At 53.9% G+C, this 15569-nt stretch overlaps 1 protein-coding gene across 2 annotated transcripts in view; it reads right to left on the reverse strand.

Moving 5' to 3' along the window:
* TRPV4 (transient receptor potential cation channel subfamily V member 4) overlaps positions 1–4101 on the reverse strand; it is a 41594-nt gene extending 37493 nt beyond the window's left edge. The window contains exon 1 of one of the 2 annotated variants that reach the window (XM_061141718.1): positions 3963–4101. The gene's annotated coding sequence lies outside the window, so the exon portion shown is untranslated. Of the gene's footprint in view, positions 1–3705; positions 3759–3962 lie in introns of those variants that run through there. The other variant, XM_061141717.1, reaches the window with a different exon arrangement.
* Between the last annotated feature and the right edge of the window lie 11468 nt (positions 4102–15569).

Below are 15569 nucleotides of genomic sequence, written 5' to 3' on the forward strand. Positions count from 1 at the left end.
CCTGTAAGTATTTCCGAGCTGCAAAGGCAGCGTCTCTTGTCCAAGCGCAAGTCCAGCTTTGCCCCTGCTTCCTTCCTCCTGCCTTCCTGGCACAGAGGGGCTCTCGGAGGGATGAGCTGGAGGAAAACGCGCCCTGGATCAGGCTGGGGGACAGGATGAGGAAGCAGACAGTGCTTGGAACCCCCTCCGTGTGCTTTGGACTGTCCTTGCAGAGAGGGAGGGGACTGACAACCCCATCTGACCGATGAGGAAACTGAGATCAGAGAGATGCGACGACGTGCCTGAGCTCCCCTGGGGAGAAGGCAGCAGGCATAGGAGTTAAGTCCGGGCCTGTCTAAACAGTTCAGGTTCTTACCTCTAAACTGAAGACTATCTTCCCATGACCCCAGATCTAGACAAATGGAGACAGGCCACCTTGGAAGTTAAGGGACATGGATTTTGTATTTATCTCTTTTTTATTGATTTGGCTGCATTACGTCTCAGTGGCGGCATGTGGGATCTAGTTCCCTGACCAGGAATCAGACTTAGATAAATGAATGGAGTTCAGATCTTAGTTCTGGCCCTTCCCAGCTGGGCCAGCAACTTCACCATCCTGACCTCAATTCCTCCCTCTCAAAAATGGGCACCATCCTAGCTTTGCATCCAAATGTACTCAGCCATGGGCTCAGTGTCTGGCACACAGTAAGTGCTCAGTAAATGCTCGCTATCATCATAATGACTGCTAACGCAGCCTATGCTTGGCTGAAGCCAGGCAGAACCTTGCACCCAGAGTTCAGAGTGGCAGCTGCGGGTCCCAGGACCACAGGCATCTTGAGACGTCTGAATTAATCTTTAACAGGTGAATTCCGCCCCAACCTGGCGACACGGAGCATTCCAGAGGGTCTGCTGGCAGGAAATGTTCTCTTGGCTCCCCAGATCCTGCATGAGTCAGGAGGAGCTGGTCCTTGGGTTCCCCCGTGAACTAGGGAGGGGCCTGGAGTGTTCTTCCTAGAGTCAAATCGGGGAAACTGAGGCACACAGCAGGTTGAGGGCCTGGGAGGCGTAGAGCCGCCCGCTCTCCATGTGGCCCCCTCCCTCCCAGAGACACACGAAGGACCTCAAAGGACTCTGGCCCTCTCAAAACACTGTGTTCGGGCACCCAACCGTGCAACTGGGGTTTATTGCGCACCACGTGCCAGGCGCCCTGAGACCAAGTCTTGCAAAGTGCTTTCCCTCCCACATCTTCCAGCCGCCTACCAGGGGTGCCAGCCCCTACCTGGGGCCTCACACCTCTGGCTGGATGACATCCCTGCCTGGGGACCGGCCTCCCCACCCAGCCCCGACTCCACGGGCCTTTCCAGACCACACATCCGGCGTGGTCCTTCCAGGCTGGATTTGCAGGGCTTCTGGGTCTGACCCAGCCCGTTGCCTGTCTGATCCCTTGTCCTTCCTGTTCGTGTCACACTCCAGACAAACGGGACAAAGTCTGAGCGCTGCTAGTTTTACCATCTGGTAACAAGTAGAAGTCAGGTCTTTACTTGAATACCCTTCCCCAGCGTCTGCGTTTACTCCTCCAGGTAAGCCTCCAAGGCCACCTTGATCAAGCCCTTCCGGGAACCCGTTCATCACAATCCCACCCACAGCGCACTCCCCTGGGCCCCAGCCATCCGGGGCACACACGCTCCCTGGCTGGGTGCTCTTGGGGCTGGTGTGGGTGCTGCCTGTGGGCAATGCCAGGATCAGGTAGGCAGCTGCAGGGGAGGAGGCAGCCCTCCTTCCCATCCCACCAGCTCTCTTGGACCACCCAGTTCATGCCCCCACCCTAGGCTGGGGCTAGCCGGGGGTCCAATGCCTCAGTGCCCAGTTGAGGGCTGGCCCAGGGCAGCTTTGCAAGAGGGTTTTGACAGACAAAGGAGGAAATGGCTGAGGCCCAGCTCACACCTGCACAGCTGATGAGGTGGGAGGGGAGTCCACAGCCCCGGCCTGGATAGAAGGCGTCTGGTCTGGATTTCGCTTGGGGGATTTGAGGCGTCTTCACTAGGCTCTCACACACTTCCTTCCTCAGGCACCCATTCTCTAAACCTGGGGAAACTCCACTTGGAAATGATCCCACCCTGCTTCTATTAATACAAGTGTGAACCTGACCGGCCCAGGACTGTCATTTGTCGTTTGTCTTAGGAGCCCCTCCCGGCTCCGGTTTACCAATAAAAGTGGGGAAAGGGGTCCCCGGCCTTTCTGGCTCCCACCACTGTTCGAACAGAATAATCTAGATAAATGTGGAAATGACCAATTACCTTTTCCCACCCCCTCCATTGGGCTTCCCTGGTGGCTCAGCTGGTAAAGAATCTGCCTGTGATGTGGGAGACCTGGGTTCAATCCCTGGGTTGGGAAGATCCCCTGAAGAAGGGAATGGCTACCCACTCCACTATTCTGGCCTGGAGAAACCCAAGGACAGAGGAGACTGGAGAGCTACAGTCTATAGGGTCCCAAAGAGTCGGACACAATTGAGTGACTTTCACACTTCACATTTCACCCCCTCCGTTAAGAAGATGTTGGGGGCAACAACCACCAGTGCAAACATCATATCCCTAGGCTGGGGCTCCAGACCCAGTGTGGGGCCCCTCACAGGTCGGCTGTCCCTGCTCCAGCCCAGGGGCGCCCTCAGCCCACCCCCATTTTATAGATGAGCCGTCTGTCCCTAAGACAGCTAAAGAAGTAGCCCAAGGTCACACAGTAGTAGGTGGCAAAGTGAGGGTTCAGACCCTCACAGGCCTCACTTTCAACCTCGTAGATGATCCAGGCTTGACCCTCGTACCTGACCTCTTAGGAAGAGGCCACCCCCTCACCCAGTGACCCCATCCTTGCCCCTATGATAAAGGGGCAAAGCTCAAGCCCTCCAGAGGGTCTCAGTGTCTGAGGTCACGCCCCACCCCCACCCCTCAGCAGAAGTCCTTGGTTCTAGACACTCCGTGGCCGTAAGTCCACCCCCTCCTCGGCAGCTTCCACGACAGCCCCTGGGCTCCAGGCAGGGAGGACGTTGGAGCTGGACAGCCCTGGCTTTAAATTCCACTTGGCTATATCCCTGACCTGGGCCTCAATTTCCTCATCTGCAAAATGGGGAGAACGGATGGAGGAAACCGGCTGGTGCTGGGCCAGGCAGGGGAGTCTGTGGTTGGAAACCGCCAGGCATGTGGGAGGGTAGGCGGTCTCTCCCAGTTCTCAGAGACCTCCCAGGGTGTCCCGGCAGAGCTGGAGGGGAGATTAGAGATCTTCCTGCCTCCTGGGAGAAGAGCCCTCTCTCTGGGGCTCAGTAAGGAAGAAGTGATCTTTGGAAGCTGCAGACTCCCAACTCTCCAGGAGGTTGAAGGCAACCCCCCAGACACCCAACTCCCTCTTCCAAGCCCACCAGAAAGGAGGTGGCCGCGAGGTGGGCTGCAGGGCCTGCTGTGTTCTGTTCCTGGGCTTGTATCCCCGGGGGAGCAGGTACCTCCTTCCGCCAGGCCTGCATTCCCCGGAGCCGGGAGCCCGGAGCCGAGGTTAGCGCCCACTTCGCAGGTCGGGAAAGGGAAGCCCAAAGAGGTGGTGCCCAGCCCAAGGGACCCCCACGGATCCCGCGCCCCAGGCTGGCACTCCGCAGCCTCCAAGACGTACCCGGGGGCGCGCGGGGTCCTTGGCTGTGCCGTCCCTCCCGGGGGTCCCCGCCCCGAAGGCCCAGACCCCACTCACCTCCGAGAGGGCTCGGCGGGCGCCGGCGGCCGGGAGCGCGGCGCTTCCTGAATCCCGGCAGCCCGCCCCGCGCCCGCCCGCAGCTGCCGCGTCCCTCCTCCCGGGGCTCAGGTTCCACCGCGCGCGCCGCCCCCGGGCTGCACCCCGCCCAAGCCGCCCGCCCCGCAGGCGAGGCACCGAGGCTAGCCCGCGCCCGGGACCGGCGCCCCTGCGGGAAGGGCGGGGAGGGGGCGGAGGCGAGGCCTCGGTTTCCTCACCTGGAAAGCGGGCGTCATCACCCCAGGTACAGGGCCAGGCGCTTCGTGGGGGGCGGGGGGTGCTGGAATCCTGAGACCACAGACTTCTGAATTCGTCAGCCGGGGACTGCTTCCCCATCTGTGAATGGGCTTGTCGCGGATTCCTCCACGCTTCCGCTCATACGTTCATTCAGCGGTCAGTTCAGAGACAGGTGTGCGCTCGGCCCCGGCCCTCGGGTAGCTCCAGACATCCTGCAGGGGAGGCCCCCGTGTTACAGACAGTACCGTCCAGGGCTGAACCAACGCGAGCGCCTTGGAGCTTCACCTCTTCATCCGGCGCCCAGCACGGAGCCTGGCGCTAGGCAGGCCACCAGTCAGCTTTCTCTTACGGCGAGGGTGAGCCCCACCGTGCAGCCCCGCTTCTACCCCAGGCACTTGAATACCCTCATGGACAGGCAGCTCACTTCTGCCAGGACTGGCTCGAATCCTCCAGCCAGACTCCCGGGGCCCAAGCCCTGGCTCTGCGACTCACCAGCTGAGCAGCCGGTCCCTACTCTGTGCCTCAGTTTCCCCTCACCTCACAGTGAAGAGGCTGAGGGCACCAGGTCCCTGCAGAGACCGAAGAACAGCCTTAACCCTTTTTATTGTTATTCTTTTCTCTAAACTGAGCTGACTCCCACATTGGGAAGACAGTGGGGTGGGTCCTTCCTCAAGAGCTTGCAAGCAGAAATAGCTGCCAGGGTGCGCTGGTTCAGCAGCCAGAAAGTGGAATTTGAGACGTGTTGGAGAGAGAACCTTAATAGAAGTGTTGTGCTCAAACCACGGTTGAGGATTTCCACCGGTTGAGGACTTCCCTGGTGGTCCACTGGTTAAGACCCTGTGCTTTCACAGCAGGGGGCGCCGGTTCAGTCCCTGGTTGGGGATACGTGCTTCAGTCAGGTATGACTCTTTGAGATCCTATGGACGGTAGCCTGACCAGCTCCTCTGTCCATGGAATTCTCCAGACAAGAATACTGGAGTGGGTTGCCACTTACTCCTCCAAGGGATCTTCCCAACCCAGGATTGAACCCGAGTCTCTCGTGTCTCCTGCACTGGCAGGAGGGTTCTTCACCACTAGTGCCACATGGGAAGCCCCTGGGCAGGGAACTAAAATCCTGCATGCCTCGCAGCCAAAACAAACAAAAAATAAAATAAAATGCAAACTGCCAGTCTGAAACAATGACCAAAAAAGAAACCTTAATAATGAACTCACTGAGCAAGAGGTGGGTGTGGGGGTGGAGGGTGTCAAGTAAGCCTTCCTCCCCGCAGGCTGTGAGGCGGGGGTTGCTGCACCCGTTTTACGGATGGGAGAGTCTTGGAAGGAACCGTGGCCTCTCCAAAGCTCTCTCCAGGAGGACTTGTGAGAGGAATTTCTCCTCTGGGTTTCCAGGATCTTAAACAGAGCAGACAGGCAGTTATCTGGCAGTGAGGAATGTAAACAGAGACAGCCCTTATACCTCCCTGAGGAGGAAAAGTTCTTCTACTGGGGGCCTTCCGGGCTGGGGGTGGGTCAGAGCGGGACACAGAGGAGTCCTGGGCATAGCTAGTTTGGAGGGCATATCTAGTTTGGAGCGCATTTCTGGAGAAAGCCTCTTCTTAAAAGAAAGAAAAAGAGGGACTTCCCTAGTGGTCCGGTAGCTAAGCCTCTGCATTCCCAATGCAGGGGAGCCAGGTTCAATCCCTGGTCGGGGAACTAGATCCCACGTGCCACAACTGGGACCTGGCACAGTCAAATAAATAGACAAATTAAAAAAAAATAAGGACAGTTCAGTAGAAGGATGCTGGAGGATGCTGGGGGCTTCCCTGGTGGCTCAGATGGTAAAGAATCTGCCTGCAATGCAGGAGACCTGGGTTTGATGCCTGGGTCGGGAAGTTCCCCTGGAGAAGGGCATGGCTACCCACTCCAGTGTTCTTGCCTGGAGAATTCCATGGACAGAGGAGCCTGGCGGGGTTAGGAGGGTGCTGGAGGGGACTGGAGGAGATAGGGTCAGGGATGATGTTTGCTCTTCTTCAGAGTGAGGGGAAAGAGGCAGGAGCCCTCAGCATCAGTATGGCTAACCCTACTCCCTCCTGACCCCCATTTCACAGACTGGCCCACTGAGGCCCTATTCAAGGAAGTGACTAATCTTGGGCCAGGAGGCTGGATCTTGGCCCCCTGTGCCCACTGTGAGTGCAAACTCTGCTTTGCCGTTGATGAGGTAGGGGCCGGGAGCAAGAGCCTCTCCCTCTCAGGGCCTTGGTCTTCTCATCTGAACAATGGGTATCAGTTCCCACGAGGCAAGGACCACGTCTGTCTTGTTTGTTGGACCAGCCCCTGGTACTTAGTAGGTGCTTTTAAGATACTGGTTGGTTGAGCTGGAGGGGGTGGGAGTTTAATGGGTACAGACTTTCAGTTGTGCAAGATGACGAGAGTTCTGGAGATGGATGGTGGTGACGTTAGGGGCACCACTGACTGAAACTGCAAGGCACTGCAGTAACTACCCGCTGAGTTATCTTATGACAGGAGGTCCTGGTAAGGAACACGGAACTGACAAGCCACCACCAACCAGAACTCAGGAAAGGTCAAAAGGAGAGAGGAGACTCCAGTCCATCTGTCCTGCCGACCTCCCAGAATCCTTCCCACTGCAATCCATTCTACACTTGATCTTAGTCAAAAGGCCGAGAAGCGATGCAATCCATTCTAGCTAAGCTCTGCGTGCACCACCAGGAAAGACCCTGAGTTAGAATGATTGGCCAAAGACAACCTGGAAACTAACCCCATCACCATAAAACCCAAGACTGCGAGCCGTGGGGCCGAGCAGTCCTCCTGGGTTCTCTTACCCTGCGGCTCTCCGCCCGTGCGCCCCTCCCCAATAAAGTCTCTTGCTTTGTCAGCACGTATGTCTCAGAGAATTCATTTCTGAGAGCTAGACAAGAGCCCACCCTCAGGTCCTGGAAGGGGTCCCCCCTTCCTGCAACAGTGATGTTGGTACAACAGTATGAATGTTCTTCATGCCACTGAACTGTACATACAAATGGCTTATGACAGCAAATTCCATTACATGTGTTTTACCACAATAAAAGAAAAACTGGGGGGAAAGGACTGGCTGATTGAAAGCCTGAGGGCCTGCCTTGCAGGGAAATGGGGAGTAGGAAGAGAAAGTGGGGTGCTCAGGGCACCCAGCAAACACTCACTGGTTTGACTAAATATGAACAAGAGTCACTGCGAGGATGTGATGACAGTGGTGGTCACTGTTTTTGTCGCTGGCAAAACTGTCCCGCCTCTTCTTTGAGAGGACGAGAGATTCTCGACAGAAAGCGCTTTTCCTCTTAGGGAAGGAAAAGATTTCAAAGCCATTAAAGCAGACAGAGAGTCCTGTAGAGGCTGCAGGGTGGCCCAGCGCCTTGTCCCACCCGGGTCTCAGGGTCCCTGGGCAGGCGGGGGGGGGGGGGGGGCTCGGCCACTTCCACTGAGGGTCTACACTTAGCAAGCGCCTGCTGTATGCCAGAATCAGTGCCAGTGTTGGGGAGAGACTGTGAACTGGGTGGGTTGCATCTCAGGAACTTTATACAGACTGCACCTGCCCTGGATTATAAAAACAAGACATGTGTACCTCACTGTACAGTTAGCATAGCCCTGATTCTGCTGGTTCACCTCCTGACAGCCTGGAAGGAGGGATTCTTTTTTTAACTTTTTATTTTGCATTGGGGTATAGCTGATTGACAATGCTGTGATAGCTTCAGGTGGACAAGGAAGGGACTCATCCACACACATACATGTATCCATTCTCCCCCACACTCCCTCACATCCAAGCTGCCACATAACAGTGAGCAGAGTTCCCTGTGCTCTACCTTAGGTTCTTGTTGATTGTAAAATTGAGATTCTTATGTCATTTCCTATGAAAGAACACAGACAGCCTGTGTGCCCGGCAGACTATAGCTGGTAGCATTTGAACCCAAACCCGGCAGACTCTAGTACAGCAGAGTCAATGAGAGTACAGCCTCAAAAAAGGAGACCATAACATGTTTTAGCAAAGAAGTAGGAAAGCTGGGACCCTCACACATGGCTGGTGGGAATACGAAATGGTGCAATCACTGTGGAAAAGTCTGGCAGTTCCTCAAAAAGTTAAATATAGAGTTACCATATGACCCAGCAATTCCACTCCGTGGGAGACAGCCAAAACAAATGAAAACAGATGAACACAAAAAAACTTGTATACAAATGTTCACACAACATCACTCATACTAGCCAAAACCTAAACAATCAAATGATGAACAGATAAATGAAATGTGGTATATCTATACTGTTGAATATTATGCAACAATAAAAAGAATGACGTAATTCCCTGGTGATTAGTGGTTAGGACTCTGAGCTTCCACTGCAGGGAGTCTGGGTTCAATCCCTGGTCAGGGAATGAGCATCCTGCATGCCACAGAGCAGGCTTCCCAGGTGGCTCAGTGGGAGAAGAACCTGCCTGCAATGCAGAAGACGCAGGAGTTGCGGATTTGAGCCCTGGGTCAGGGAGATCTCCTGGAGGAGGGCTTGGCAACCCACTCCAGTATTCTTGCCTGGAAAATCCCTGGTAGGCTACAGTCCATAGGGTTGCAAAGAGTTGGACACAAAGTGATTGAGCACGCATGCACACATGCCATACAGCTAGGCAAAAAAAAAAAAAGAAAAGAACAAAGTATTGATATATGCTACAATGTGAATGAACATTATGCTGAGTGAAAAAAGCCACCTTGAAAACATTATGCTGAGTTAAAAAAGTCAGACTTCAAAGGCCATATATCATATGATTCCCTCTACATGAAATGTCCAGGAGAGGCAAATCCACCGAGACAGAACTTAGACTAGTGTTTTCAAGGGGCTGGAGAGGCTTGGAGGGGTGATGGTTAAAGGGTATGGGTGTTTGTTTTTTTTTTAGGATGATGAGAATGTACTAAAATTGCTGTGGTAAGAAGTGCATCTGTCTGTGAATATATAACAACCACTGAATAATACACATCAAATGAGTGCACTGCATGGTTTGCAAACTGTATTTCAACACAGTTGTTACAAGAGATTAAAAAAAAAAAAAAAGGACGTGATCTCTGAAGTCAAAAGGATCTGAGGACCTGGGTGGGGCTATGTGACCTCGGGCAGGCACCCCTGCTTATCTGAGTTTCACCCCTTCATCCACAACGTGGGGACAGTAACCGCTCCTACCTCACAAGGTTGGGAAGGTTAAACGTGATGATGCTCGTGAGGGCCGGGCAATGCCAGGACAGAGCAACGCTCAGAAAATACTCCTGTGGGGGCACCGTGGGGTCCTCACCAAGACTAGTGTCCCCCTCAGAGCACTCCCACGTTTACCCAGCACTCCCCCTTATGCATCTTCCTTCCCAGTAATCTGGTAAGGTTGGCATCAGCGTCTCCATTTTACAGATGAGAACTACTGAGTCCAGCAGACAACAGGCCTCCCTGGCAGAGAGTGGCTCCCTCTGACACCCTCAGGCAGAAACATTTCTCCTCTCCCTCCCCACACCCCATGTGGCTACGTCCCTGCCTCTCCCCTCCTCCTCTCCCCCCCTCCTCTCCCCTCCTCCTCTCCCCCCTCCTCTCCCCTCCTCCTCTCCCCCCCTCCTCTACCCCCCTCCTCTCCCCCCCTCCTCTCCCCTCCTCCTCTCCCCCCCTCCTCTACCCCCCTCCTCTCCCCTCCTCCTCTCCCCCCCTCCTCTCCCCCCCTCCTCTCCCCTCCTCCTCTCCCCTCCTCCTCTCCCCTCCTCCTCTCCCCTCCTCCTCTCCCCTCCTCCTCTCCCCTCCTCCTCTCCCCTCCTCCTCTCCCCTCCTCCTCTCCCCCCTCCTCTCCCCTCCTCCTCTCCCCTCCTCCTCTCCCCCCTCCTCTCCCCCCTCCTCTCCCCTCCTCCCCCCACCCAGGCACCTCATAGCTCAGCTGGTGCTCTCACAGCTTGAGAGCTCAGTTTAGGCCAAGAGTTGGTGTGTAGGTTCCTGGGGGCTTGAAATGGTTCTCAGACTCAGGGGTGCAGCCAAAAACCATCACCTGCAGACCTGGGCCATCTCATCCCCTCCTCTCTACAACCCTCAGAGGGGTAGGTCTTTTTCAGCCCTTTTTGCAGATGGACAAACTGAGGCTCCACACAGTGAAAAGCTCTCTGCCAGAGGCAGCTGCTGGTGTTGCAGTCAGGATCTGAAACAGGACTGTCTGAATTCAAACGCCCACTCCCCAGCTCCTCTAGCAGCCACACTGCCCCCTGGACCTCAGTCCCCTAACCTCTGATGTGGGAAGCCCTGCTCGCATCCACCGAGGTGAGACTGCGGAGCACGGGGTTGTGGGATGAGCAATTCTGATTGGCCTTTTAGCGCTTTCTCTGAGTGCCAGGGACAGGCTCAAGTGATGAGAAAAAATGGGGTCGGGGCGGGGAGGGGGGAGGGTGCATTTATGCAGCACCTGCTGTTTCATAAGGCTTGATCCTTACTGATCCCCCTCCACCTACGAGAGAGGAAGGCACTCAGAGAGGTGAGGCACTCAAAGAGGTGTGTGACCTGTGGCCCAGGTCACACAGCCAGGAGGGTGCGGGGTCTGATGGTCTTCCTCTGGGAGCCGGCCCCAGGGGGGAGCAGGCCCCCTATGAGTTCACATCCCCCACATTCACCCAGAAGCCGCGACAGGATACCTAGAGACTGGGGACGATCAGCTGGCCTGTCTATCTAAGGCCTACAAAGAGCTGGCTTTGGCCCAAGGATCGGAGGCCTTGCCTTGCCAGGGACCGTCAATGGGGCTCTTCTGGAATTCCCCCTGGGGCAGAAACCTGAGGCCAGGTGGCGAGGAAGCCCTTCCCCTCAGACGCTCATTGCCATGGACACAGCCACTCTCCTCTCTCGGCCACTGGCTGTGATTCCAGTCTGCTGGGCAGCAGGCCTGGTGGCCTGTGGGTGCGGTCGCCCGGCCACAGCTGGCCATGGGCATTTCAAAGTTAGCTTCATCTGGAGCTGCGGCCTAGAGGGGGCAGGGTGGGGGAACTTGGTGCCAATGGATCTGAATAATTCTGACCTTCCCAAATGGGGTCCTTGGGTGGGCCATGGGGGATCCTGGGAGGCCCCTGGAGTGGTGACTGAAATTGTGAAGGGGCCTGAACACTTTCCTGCGAGGCCCAGGACTTTCGCGGAGGTCTGGGACCCAGCCCCCCGGCACATAGGTGATGAAGGCTCAACCTTCCCAACCAGGAAGAGGTGGAGGGTGGGACGAGGGAAGGATCCCAGCTGACAGCTTTTTAAGCTGAGAACTGGCCTTGTCACCCTCCACTCACAGAGGCTTATGATTTCCTTTGTTCTGAAACAAAAACCAAAGTCACATTGACCTCAGCATTCCTAGGTCTCCTCCCTCACTGTCCTCCGCCCTGGATTATCAGGCTCCAGACACTTTGGTCTCTCTCTCTATTCTAAGAACACAGTGCTCTCTCTTCTGCCTCAGGGCCTTTGCACCAGCTGCTGTTGTTCAGTGGCTAAGTCGTGTCAAACTCTTTTTGACCCCATGGACTGCAGCACGTCAGGCTTCCCTGTCTCTCACCATCTCCCAAGGTTTGCTCAAAAGTCATGTCCATTGAGTCGGTGATGCCATCCAACCATCTCACCCTCTGTCACCCCCTTCTCCTCCTGCCCTCAGTCTTTCCCAGCATCAGGGTCTTTTCCAGTGAAAAGACCAGCTGTAGCCAGCTTCTTTTCATGGTCTGCTCTTTCTCCCCCTTCAGACCTCAGCTCAAATGTCACCTCCTCAGAAAGGCTTTCCCTGTCCCCTCCTCCCCATCTAAATCTCTTGCCTTGGACCATGAGCCCCTCGGAAGGTGCAGGCTTATCTAACTTGGGGCTCACATACAGTGAGCTCAGCAAACAGGAGCGGAATGGCTCGCCTTTCAGGCACCTCTTGGGGCTAGGTGAGAGCTGATTAAGTGTTCATCATCATAGTTGCCCTTTATCTAGCACCTTCTAGGGGCCGGGCGCTGTGCTGAGTACTCTGCACATGCGGTCCCATTAGATGTCACAAGGAGAAGCCCATGTGCCCACTTATGGATGGAAAGATTTCCCTGGAATTATGAATACAAACAGGGACTGCTGCAGTGACAATCCACTGTAGATCGACAGAGCTAGGAGGGCACTTGCAGCTGTCCAATCTTCTGACTTTATAGAGGGGGAAACTGAGGCCCAGAGGGGAGAAGGCACTCGTCCAGTTCATACAGCTGATTAGGGCAGAGTGAGGAATCACAGCCAGATTGCCTTTTTCTGGGGCGTTCCAGTTGATGTGCCGCTCTGTGCCCTGCCATTCTCTTTCAAACCAAGGAGCAAGTGAGCATGCTACGGTTTAACTGCATTAGGGGGCCGGCTGCCCCTCAGGAACCCCTGGCAGGCGACAACGTCATAATAAATTAGAATATCAATAAATGGATTTACTGAACATCTTTCTGTGGCAGGCACTTCACACACATCACCTAATATAATCCTGCAAGGTAGGGGTGCTCCTGTCCCATTTTACAGATGCAGAAACTGAGGCTCCGAGCGGTGAACTGGACTTCCCAGGATTACACGGGCTATGGTTATAGAACCTGAACTTGAACACTAAATTGTGAGGTGATGGTGGCGATGGTACTACTAGCAGGAACAGCGGTAGCAGCACCGTTAATAGCAGCGATGGTCGTAGTAGCAGCAGAAGTAAAGCAACAGCGGTGATGGCAGCAGCGGCAGAGGCGGTGCTGTATTACTAGCAGGAGGAGCCGCAGCAGTAAGGCGGATCTTTGACCCAGTAGTAGCAGGAGCAGTCGCCCTCATCCTAGTAGGAAGTATCAGGACGTACCTTTGACCCAGCGGCTGACATTCAGTCAGAATCCCAAAGCACCCACTTACGAGACTTCAGACTATTCCAGCAGTGTTCAAATAGGGCTGCTCGCGTAGCCATTGGAAGCCACCCCGAACACGTCAGTGGGGCACGCCTTGGGCGCGGGCTGGAGTTCTGGAAGGTGCCGACAGGCGTGGGGGACACGCCGCTCCCGGGCAGCGGCTCACTGCTCACAGCGCCACCTACCGGGCCCCGCGGGACCTGCAGGAGGTCGGCGCGCAGGCGCCGCGGCGGTGGGACGCGCAAAGCCGCGACGCTGAACCAAAGGAACCCATCGATCAACCAACTAAACCCAGGAAATGGAACCGTCCTCCGTTCTCCTATAAGCTTCTGCAGAGGATGATCAAGGGGTCAACACTGAACAATTAGCAGCCAAGCGCTTGCCTGGGCGGTTTCATTGATTCTCAGTGAACTAAGAACTGTTAGTATCCCCGTTGTACAGACAAGGAAACTGAGGCTCAGAGAGGTGCGGCGATTTGCCCAAGGTCACTCAGCTGATAACTAACAGAGCCAGACTCCAACACTTGATCACGTTACCATACACATCACAAACCAAAATATTCGTGCAACTTAACACTAAGACAGCCTATTTCATGTTTCTAATTGCTTTACAAATAGTATTTATTTATTCATTCCTTCGTTTATTTTTGTGTGGCCCCACTGTGCAGTTTGTGGAATCTCAGTTCCTGACCAGAAATTGAACAGAGGCCCCGGACAGTGAGCGCTGGGAGTCCTAACCACTGGGCCGCCTGGGGATTCCCTACAAGTACTTAATGTAAGCCTCACAACCTGTGAGAATGGGTACTGGCGGGAGTCCCTTGGAACAGAAAAGGAAACGGAGGCTTTTTATGGAGAAGTGAGCTTCATTTCCTTGAGAATTTGAATCACAGTTCAGTGAGGTTTAACTAAATGCAGCAATGAGTAAAGAGTTTTTTGTTTTTTTTTAATATACTTTATTTTTAGAGTCTTATTTATTTGGCCACACCACATGGCATGCAGACCTTACCCAACCAGGGATGCAAACGGTGCCCCCTGCAGTGGAAGCTTGGAGTCTTAACGACTGGACCACCAGGGAAGTCCCAAGAGTCAGTCTCTATCAAACTTTTGGGCTCACTCCGTCCACTGGCACCCAAACGGGCACGGCTCAGGGGAGATATGGAGTCAGATGAGAGCCCGAGGTGCCCCCAGACCTGGCAGGATCACCCTGGCTGAGTCCTCTTGCCCCATCCCTGGGGTGTTCAGTCTCTTAATCTGATAAATGCAGCTTTTGATGCCCACATCGGGCACTTGTGAAATGATATGTACAAAGTACTTGTGTAGGGCCTGGTATACAGCTGGGGCTCAATGTGTGTTCCTTCCTCCCTGCCCCAGGCAGAAGTGAGTCCCACTCTGACAAGGATGACATGAGAAGGCATAGATGCACTGCTGACTTCATCCCTGGGGTCACAATCCCAAAGTGCTCCTGGGGCCAGGCAGGTACCAGGAATAAAGAAGGCTGTCCTGGGAAAATTCTGACCTTCCACAGAGAAACTGCCTTCCTGGTGTCACTGTATTATGTTGGAAACATGCAGAAAAACTTTTTTTTTTTTTAATGTAGACCATTCTTAAAGCTGTTATTGAAAATCTGTTACAATATTGCTTCTGTTTTATGTTTTGGTTTTTTCGCCATGAGGTATGAGGGATCTTAGGATCGAACCTGCACTCCCTGCATTAGAGAGCGAGGTCTTAACCACTGGACCGCCAGGGAAGTCCCACAAAGCTCTTTGTAAAAAAAAAAAAATATATATATATATATATATATATATACACTCAGAATTTTAAAAATTTGTTGGCAGAATTTTATATTCAAAGGGAAAAATCCTAAAAAACAGTTGGGGCATAGAAAGATCAGTGGCATTCTTCCTATCAGCAATGTTAGGAAACATCATGAAATCAGAGACAGCAAAAAGCTTAGTTCAGACTTCTAACCCTTGGCCACATCAGAGGGAGCCTTCCAAACTGGATATCCGACTGATTGTGCACAAGACCTCTGAAGGTGTTTCACAGTTTTCAGAGTCAAGCTCAAATTCCTCAGCAGCATGATCTCTCACATAGACATAGCCTGCTCTGGGTCAAGCCAAAAGGACATTGCCTATGAACTGGAGTGTCCCCTCTTCCTCCTCTACTGGGATCCTCGCAACCCGAACTTCTCCATCGAGGTTCAGTGTGTGCCCCAATCTGTGGAGTCAGGCTCCCTCTGGGTGCTGGCCACTCTATATTACCTCTGCTGATTTTCTGGTCCATCTTGCCCACTAGACTGTATGTTATGCAGGAGCAGGAATGAGGTAAAATATTTTCCTCCACATTTAACCCTAGTACCAGAAAAAGCACCGCCCATGATAAAGTGTAAATAACCAATGGTTACAGGGTTGGGGAGGCAACAGGGATTGGTGGAGACTGAGGCAAAGTGAAAGTATATCCACCCAATCGCCACATCTGGCCAAGGGGGCAGTCATCTCTCACTTCCAGCCAGGCAGTTTGATTTCTCTAAGAAGCTAGAAATAAAGATTTTTCTGGGACATGTCAGTTTCTTAACGTGGAAGCCAGTTCTATTTTTCAAAACCAGAAAATAGGACCCAGACTAAAAAGCAAGTCCTTGGCTGGCCCCCAGTTGTATCCTTTGATCCAGAAAGAACAAGGAAAAAAAAAAAAAGAATCAAGAATCAAAACAGCACACCAA

The sequence above is a fragment of the Dama dama genome, chromosome 5 (genome assembly GCF_033118175.1).
Source record: "Dama dama isolate Ldn47 chromosome 5, ASM3311817v1, whole genome shotgun sequence".
NCBI classification, from domain to species: domain Eukaryota; kingdom Metazoa; phylum Chordata; class Mammalia; order Artiodactyla; family Cervidae; genus Dama; species Dama dama.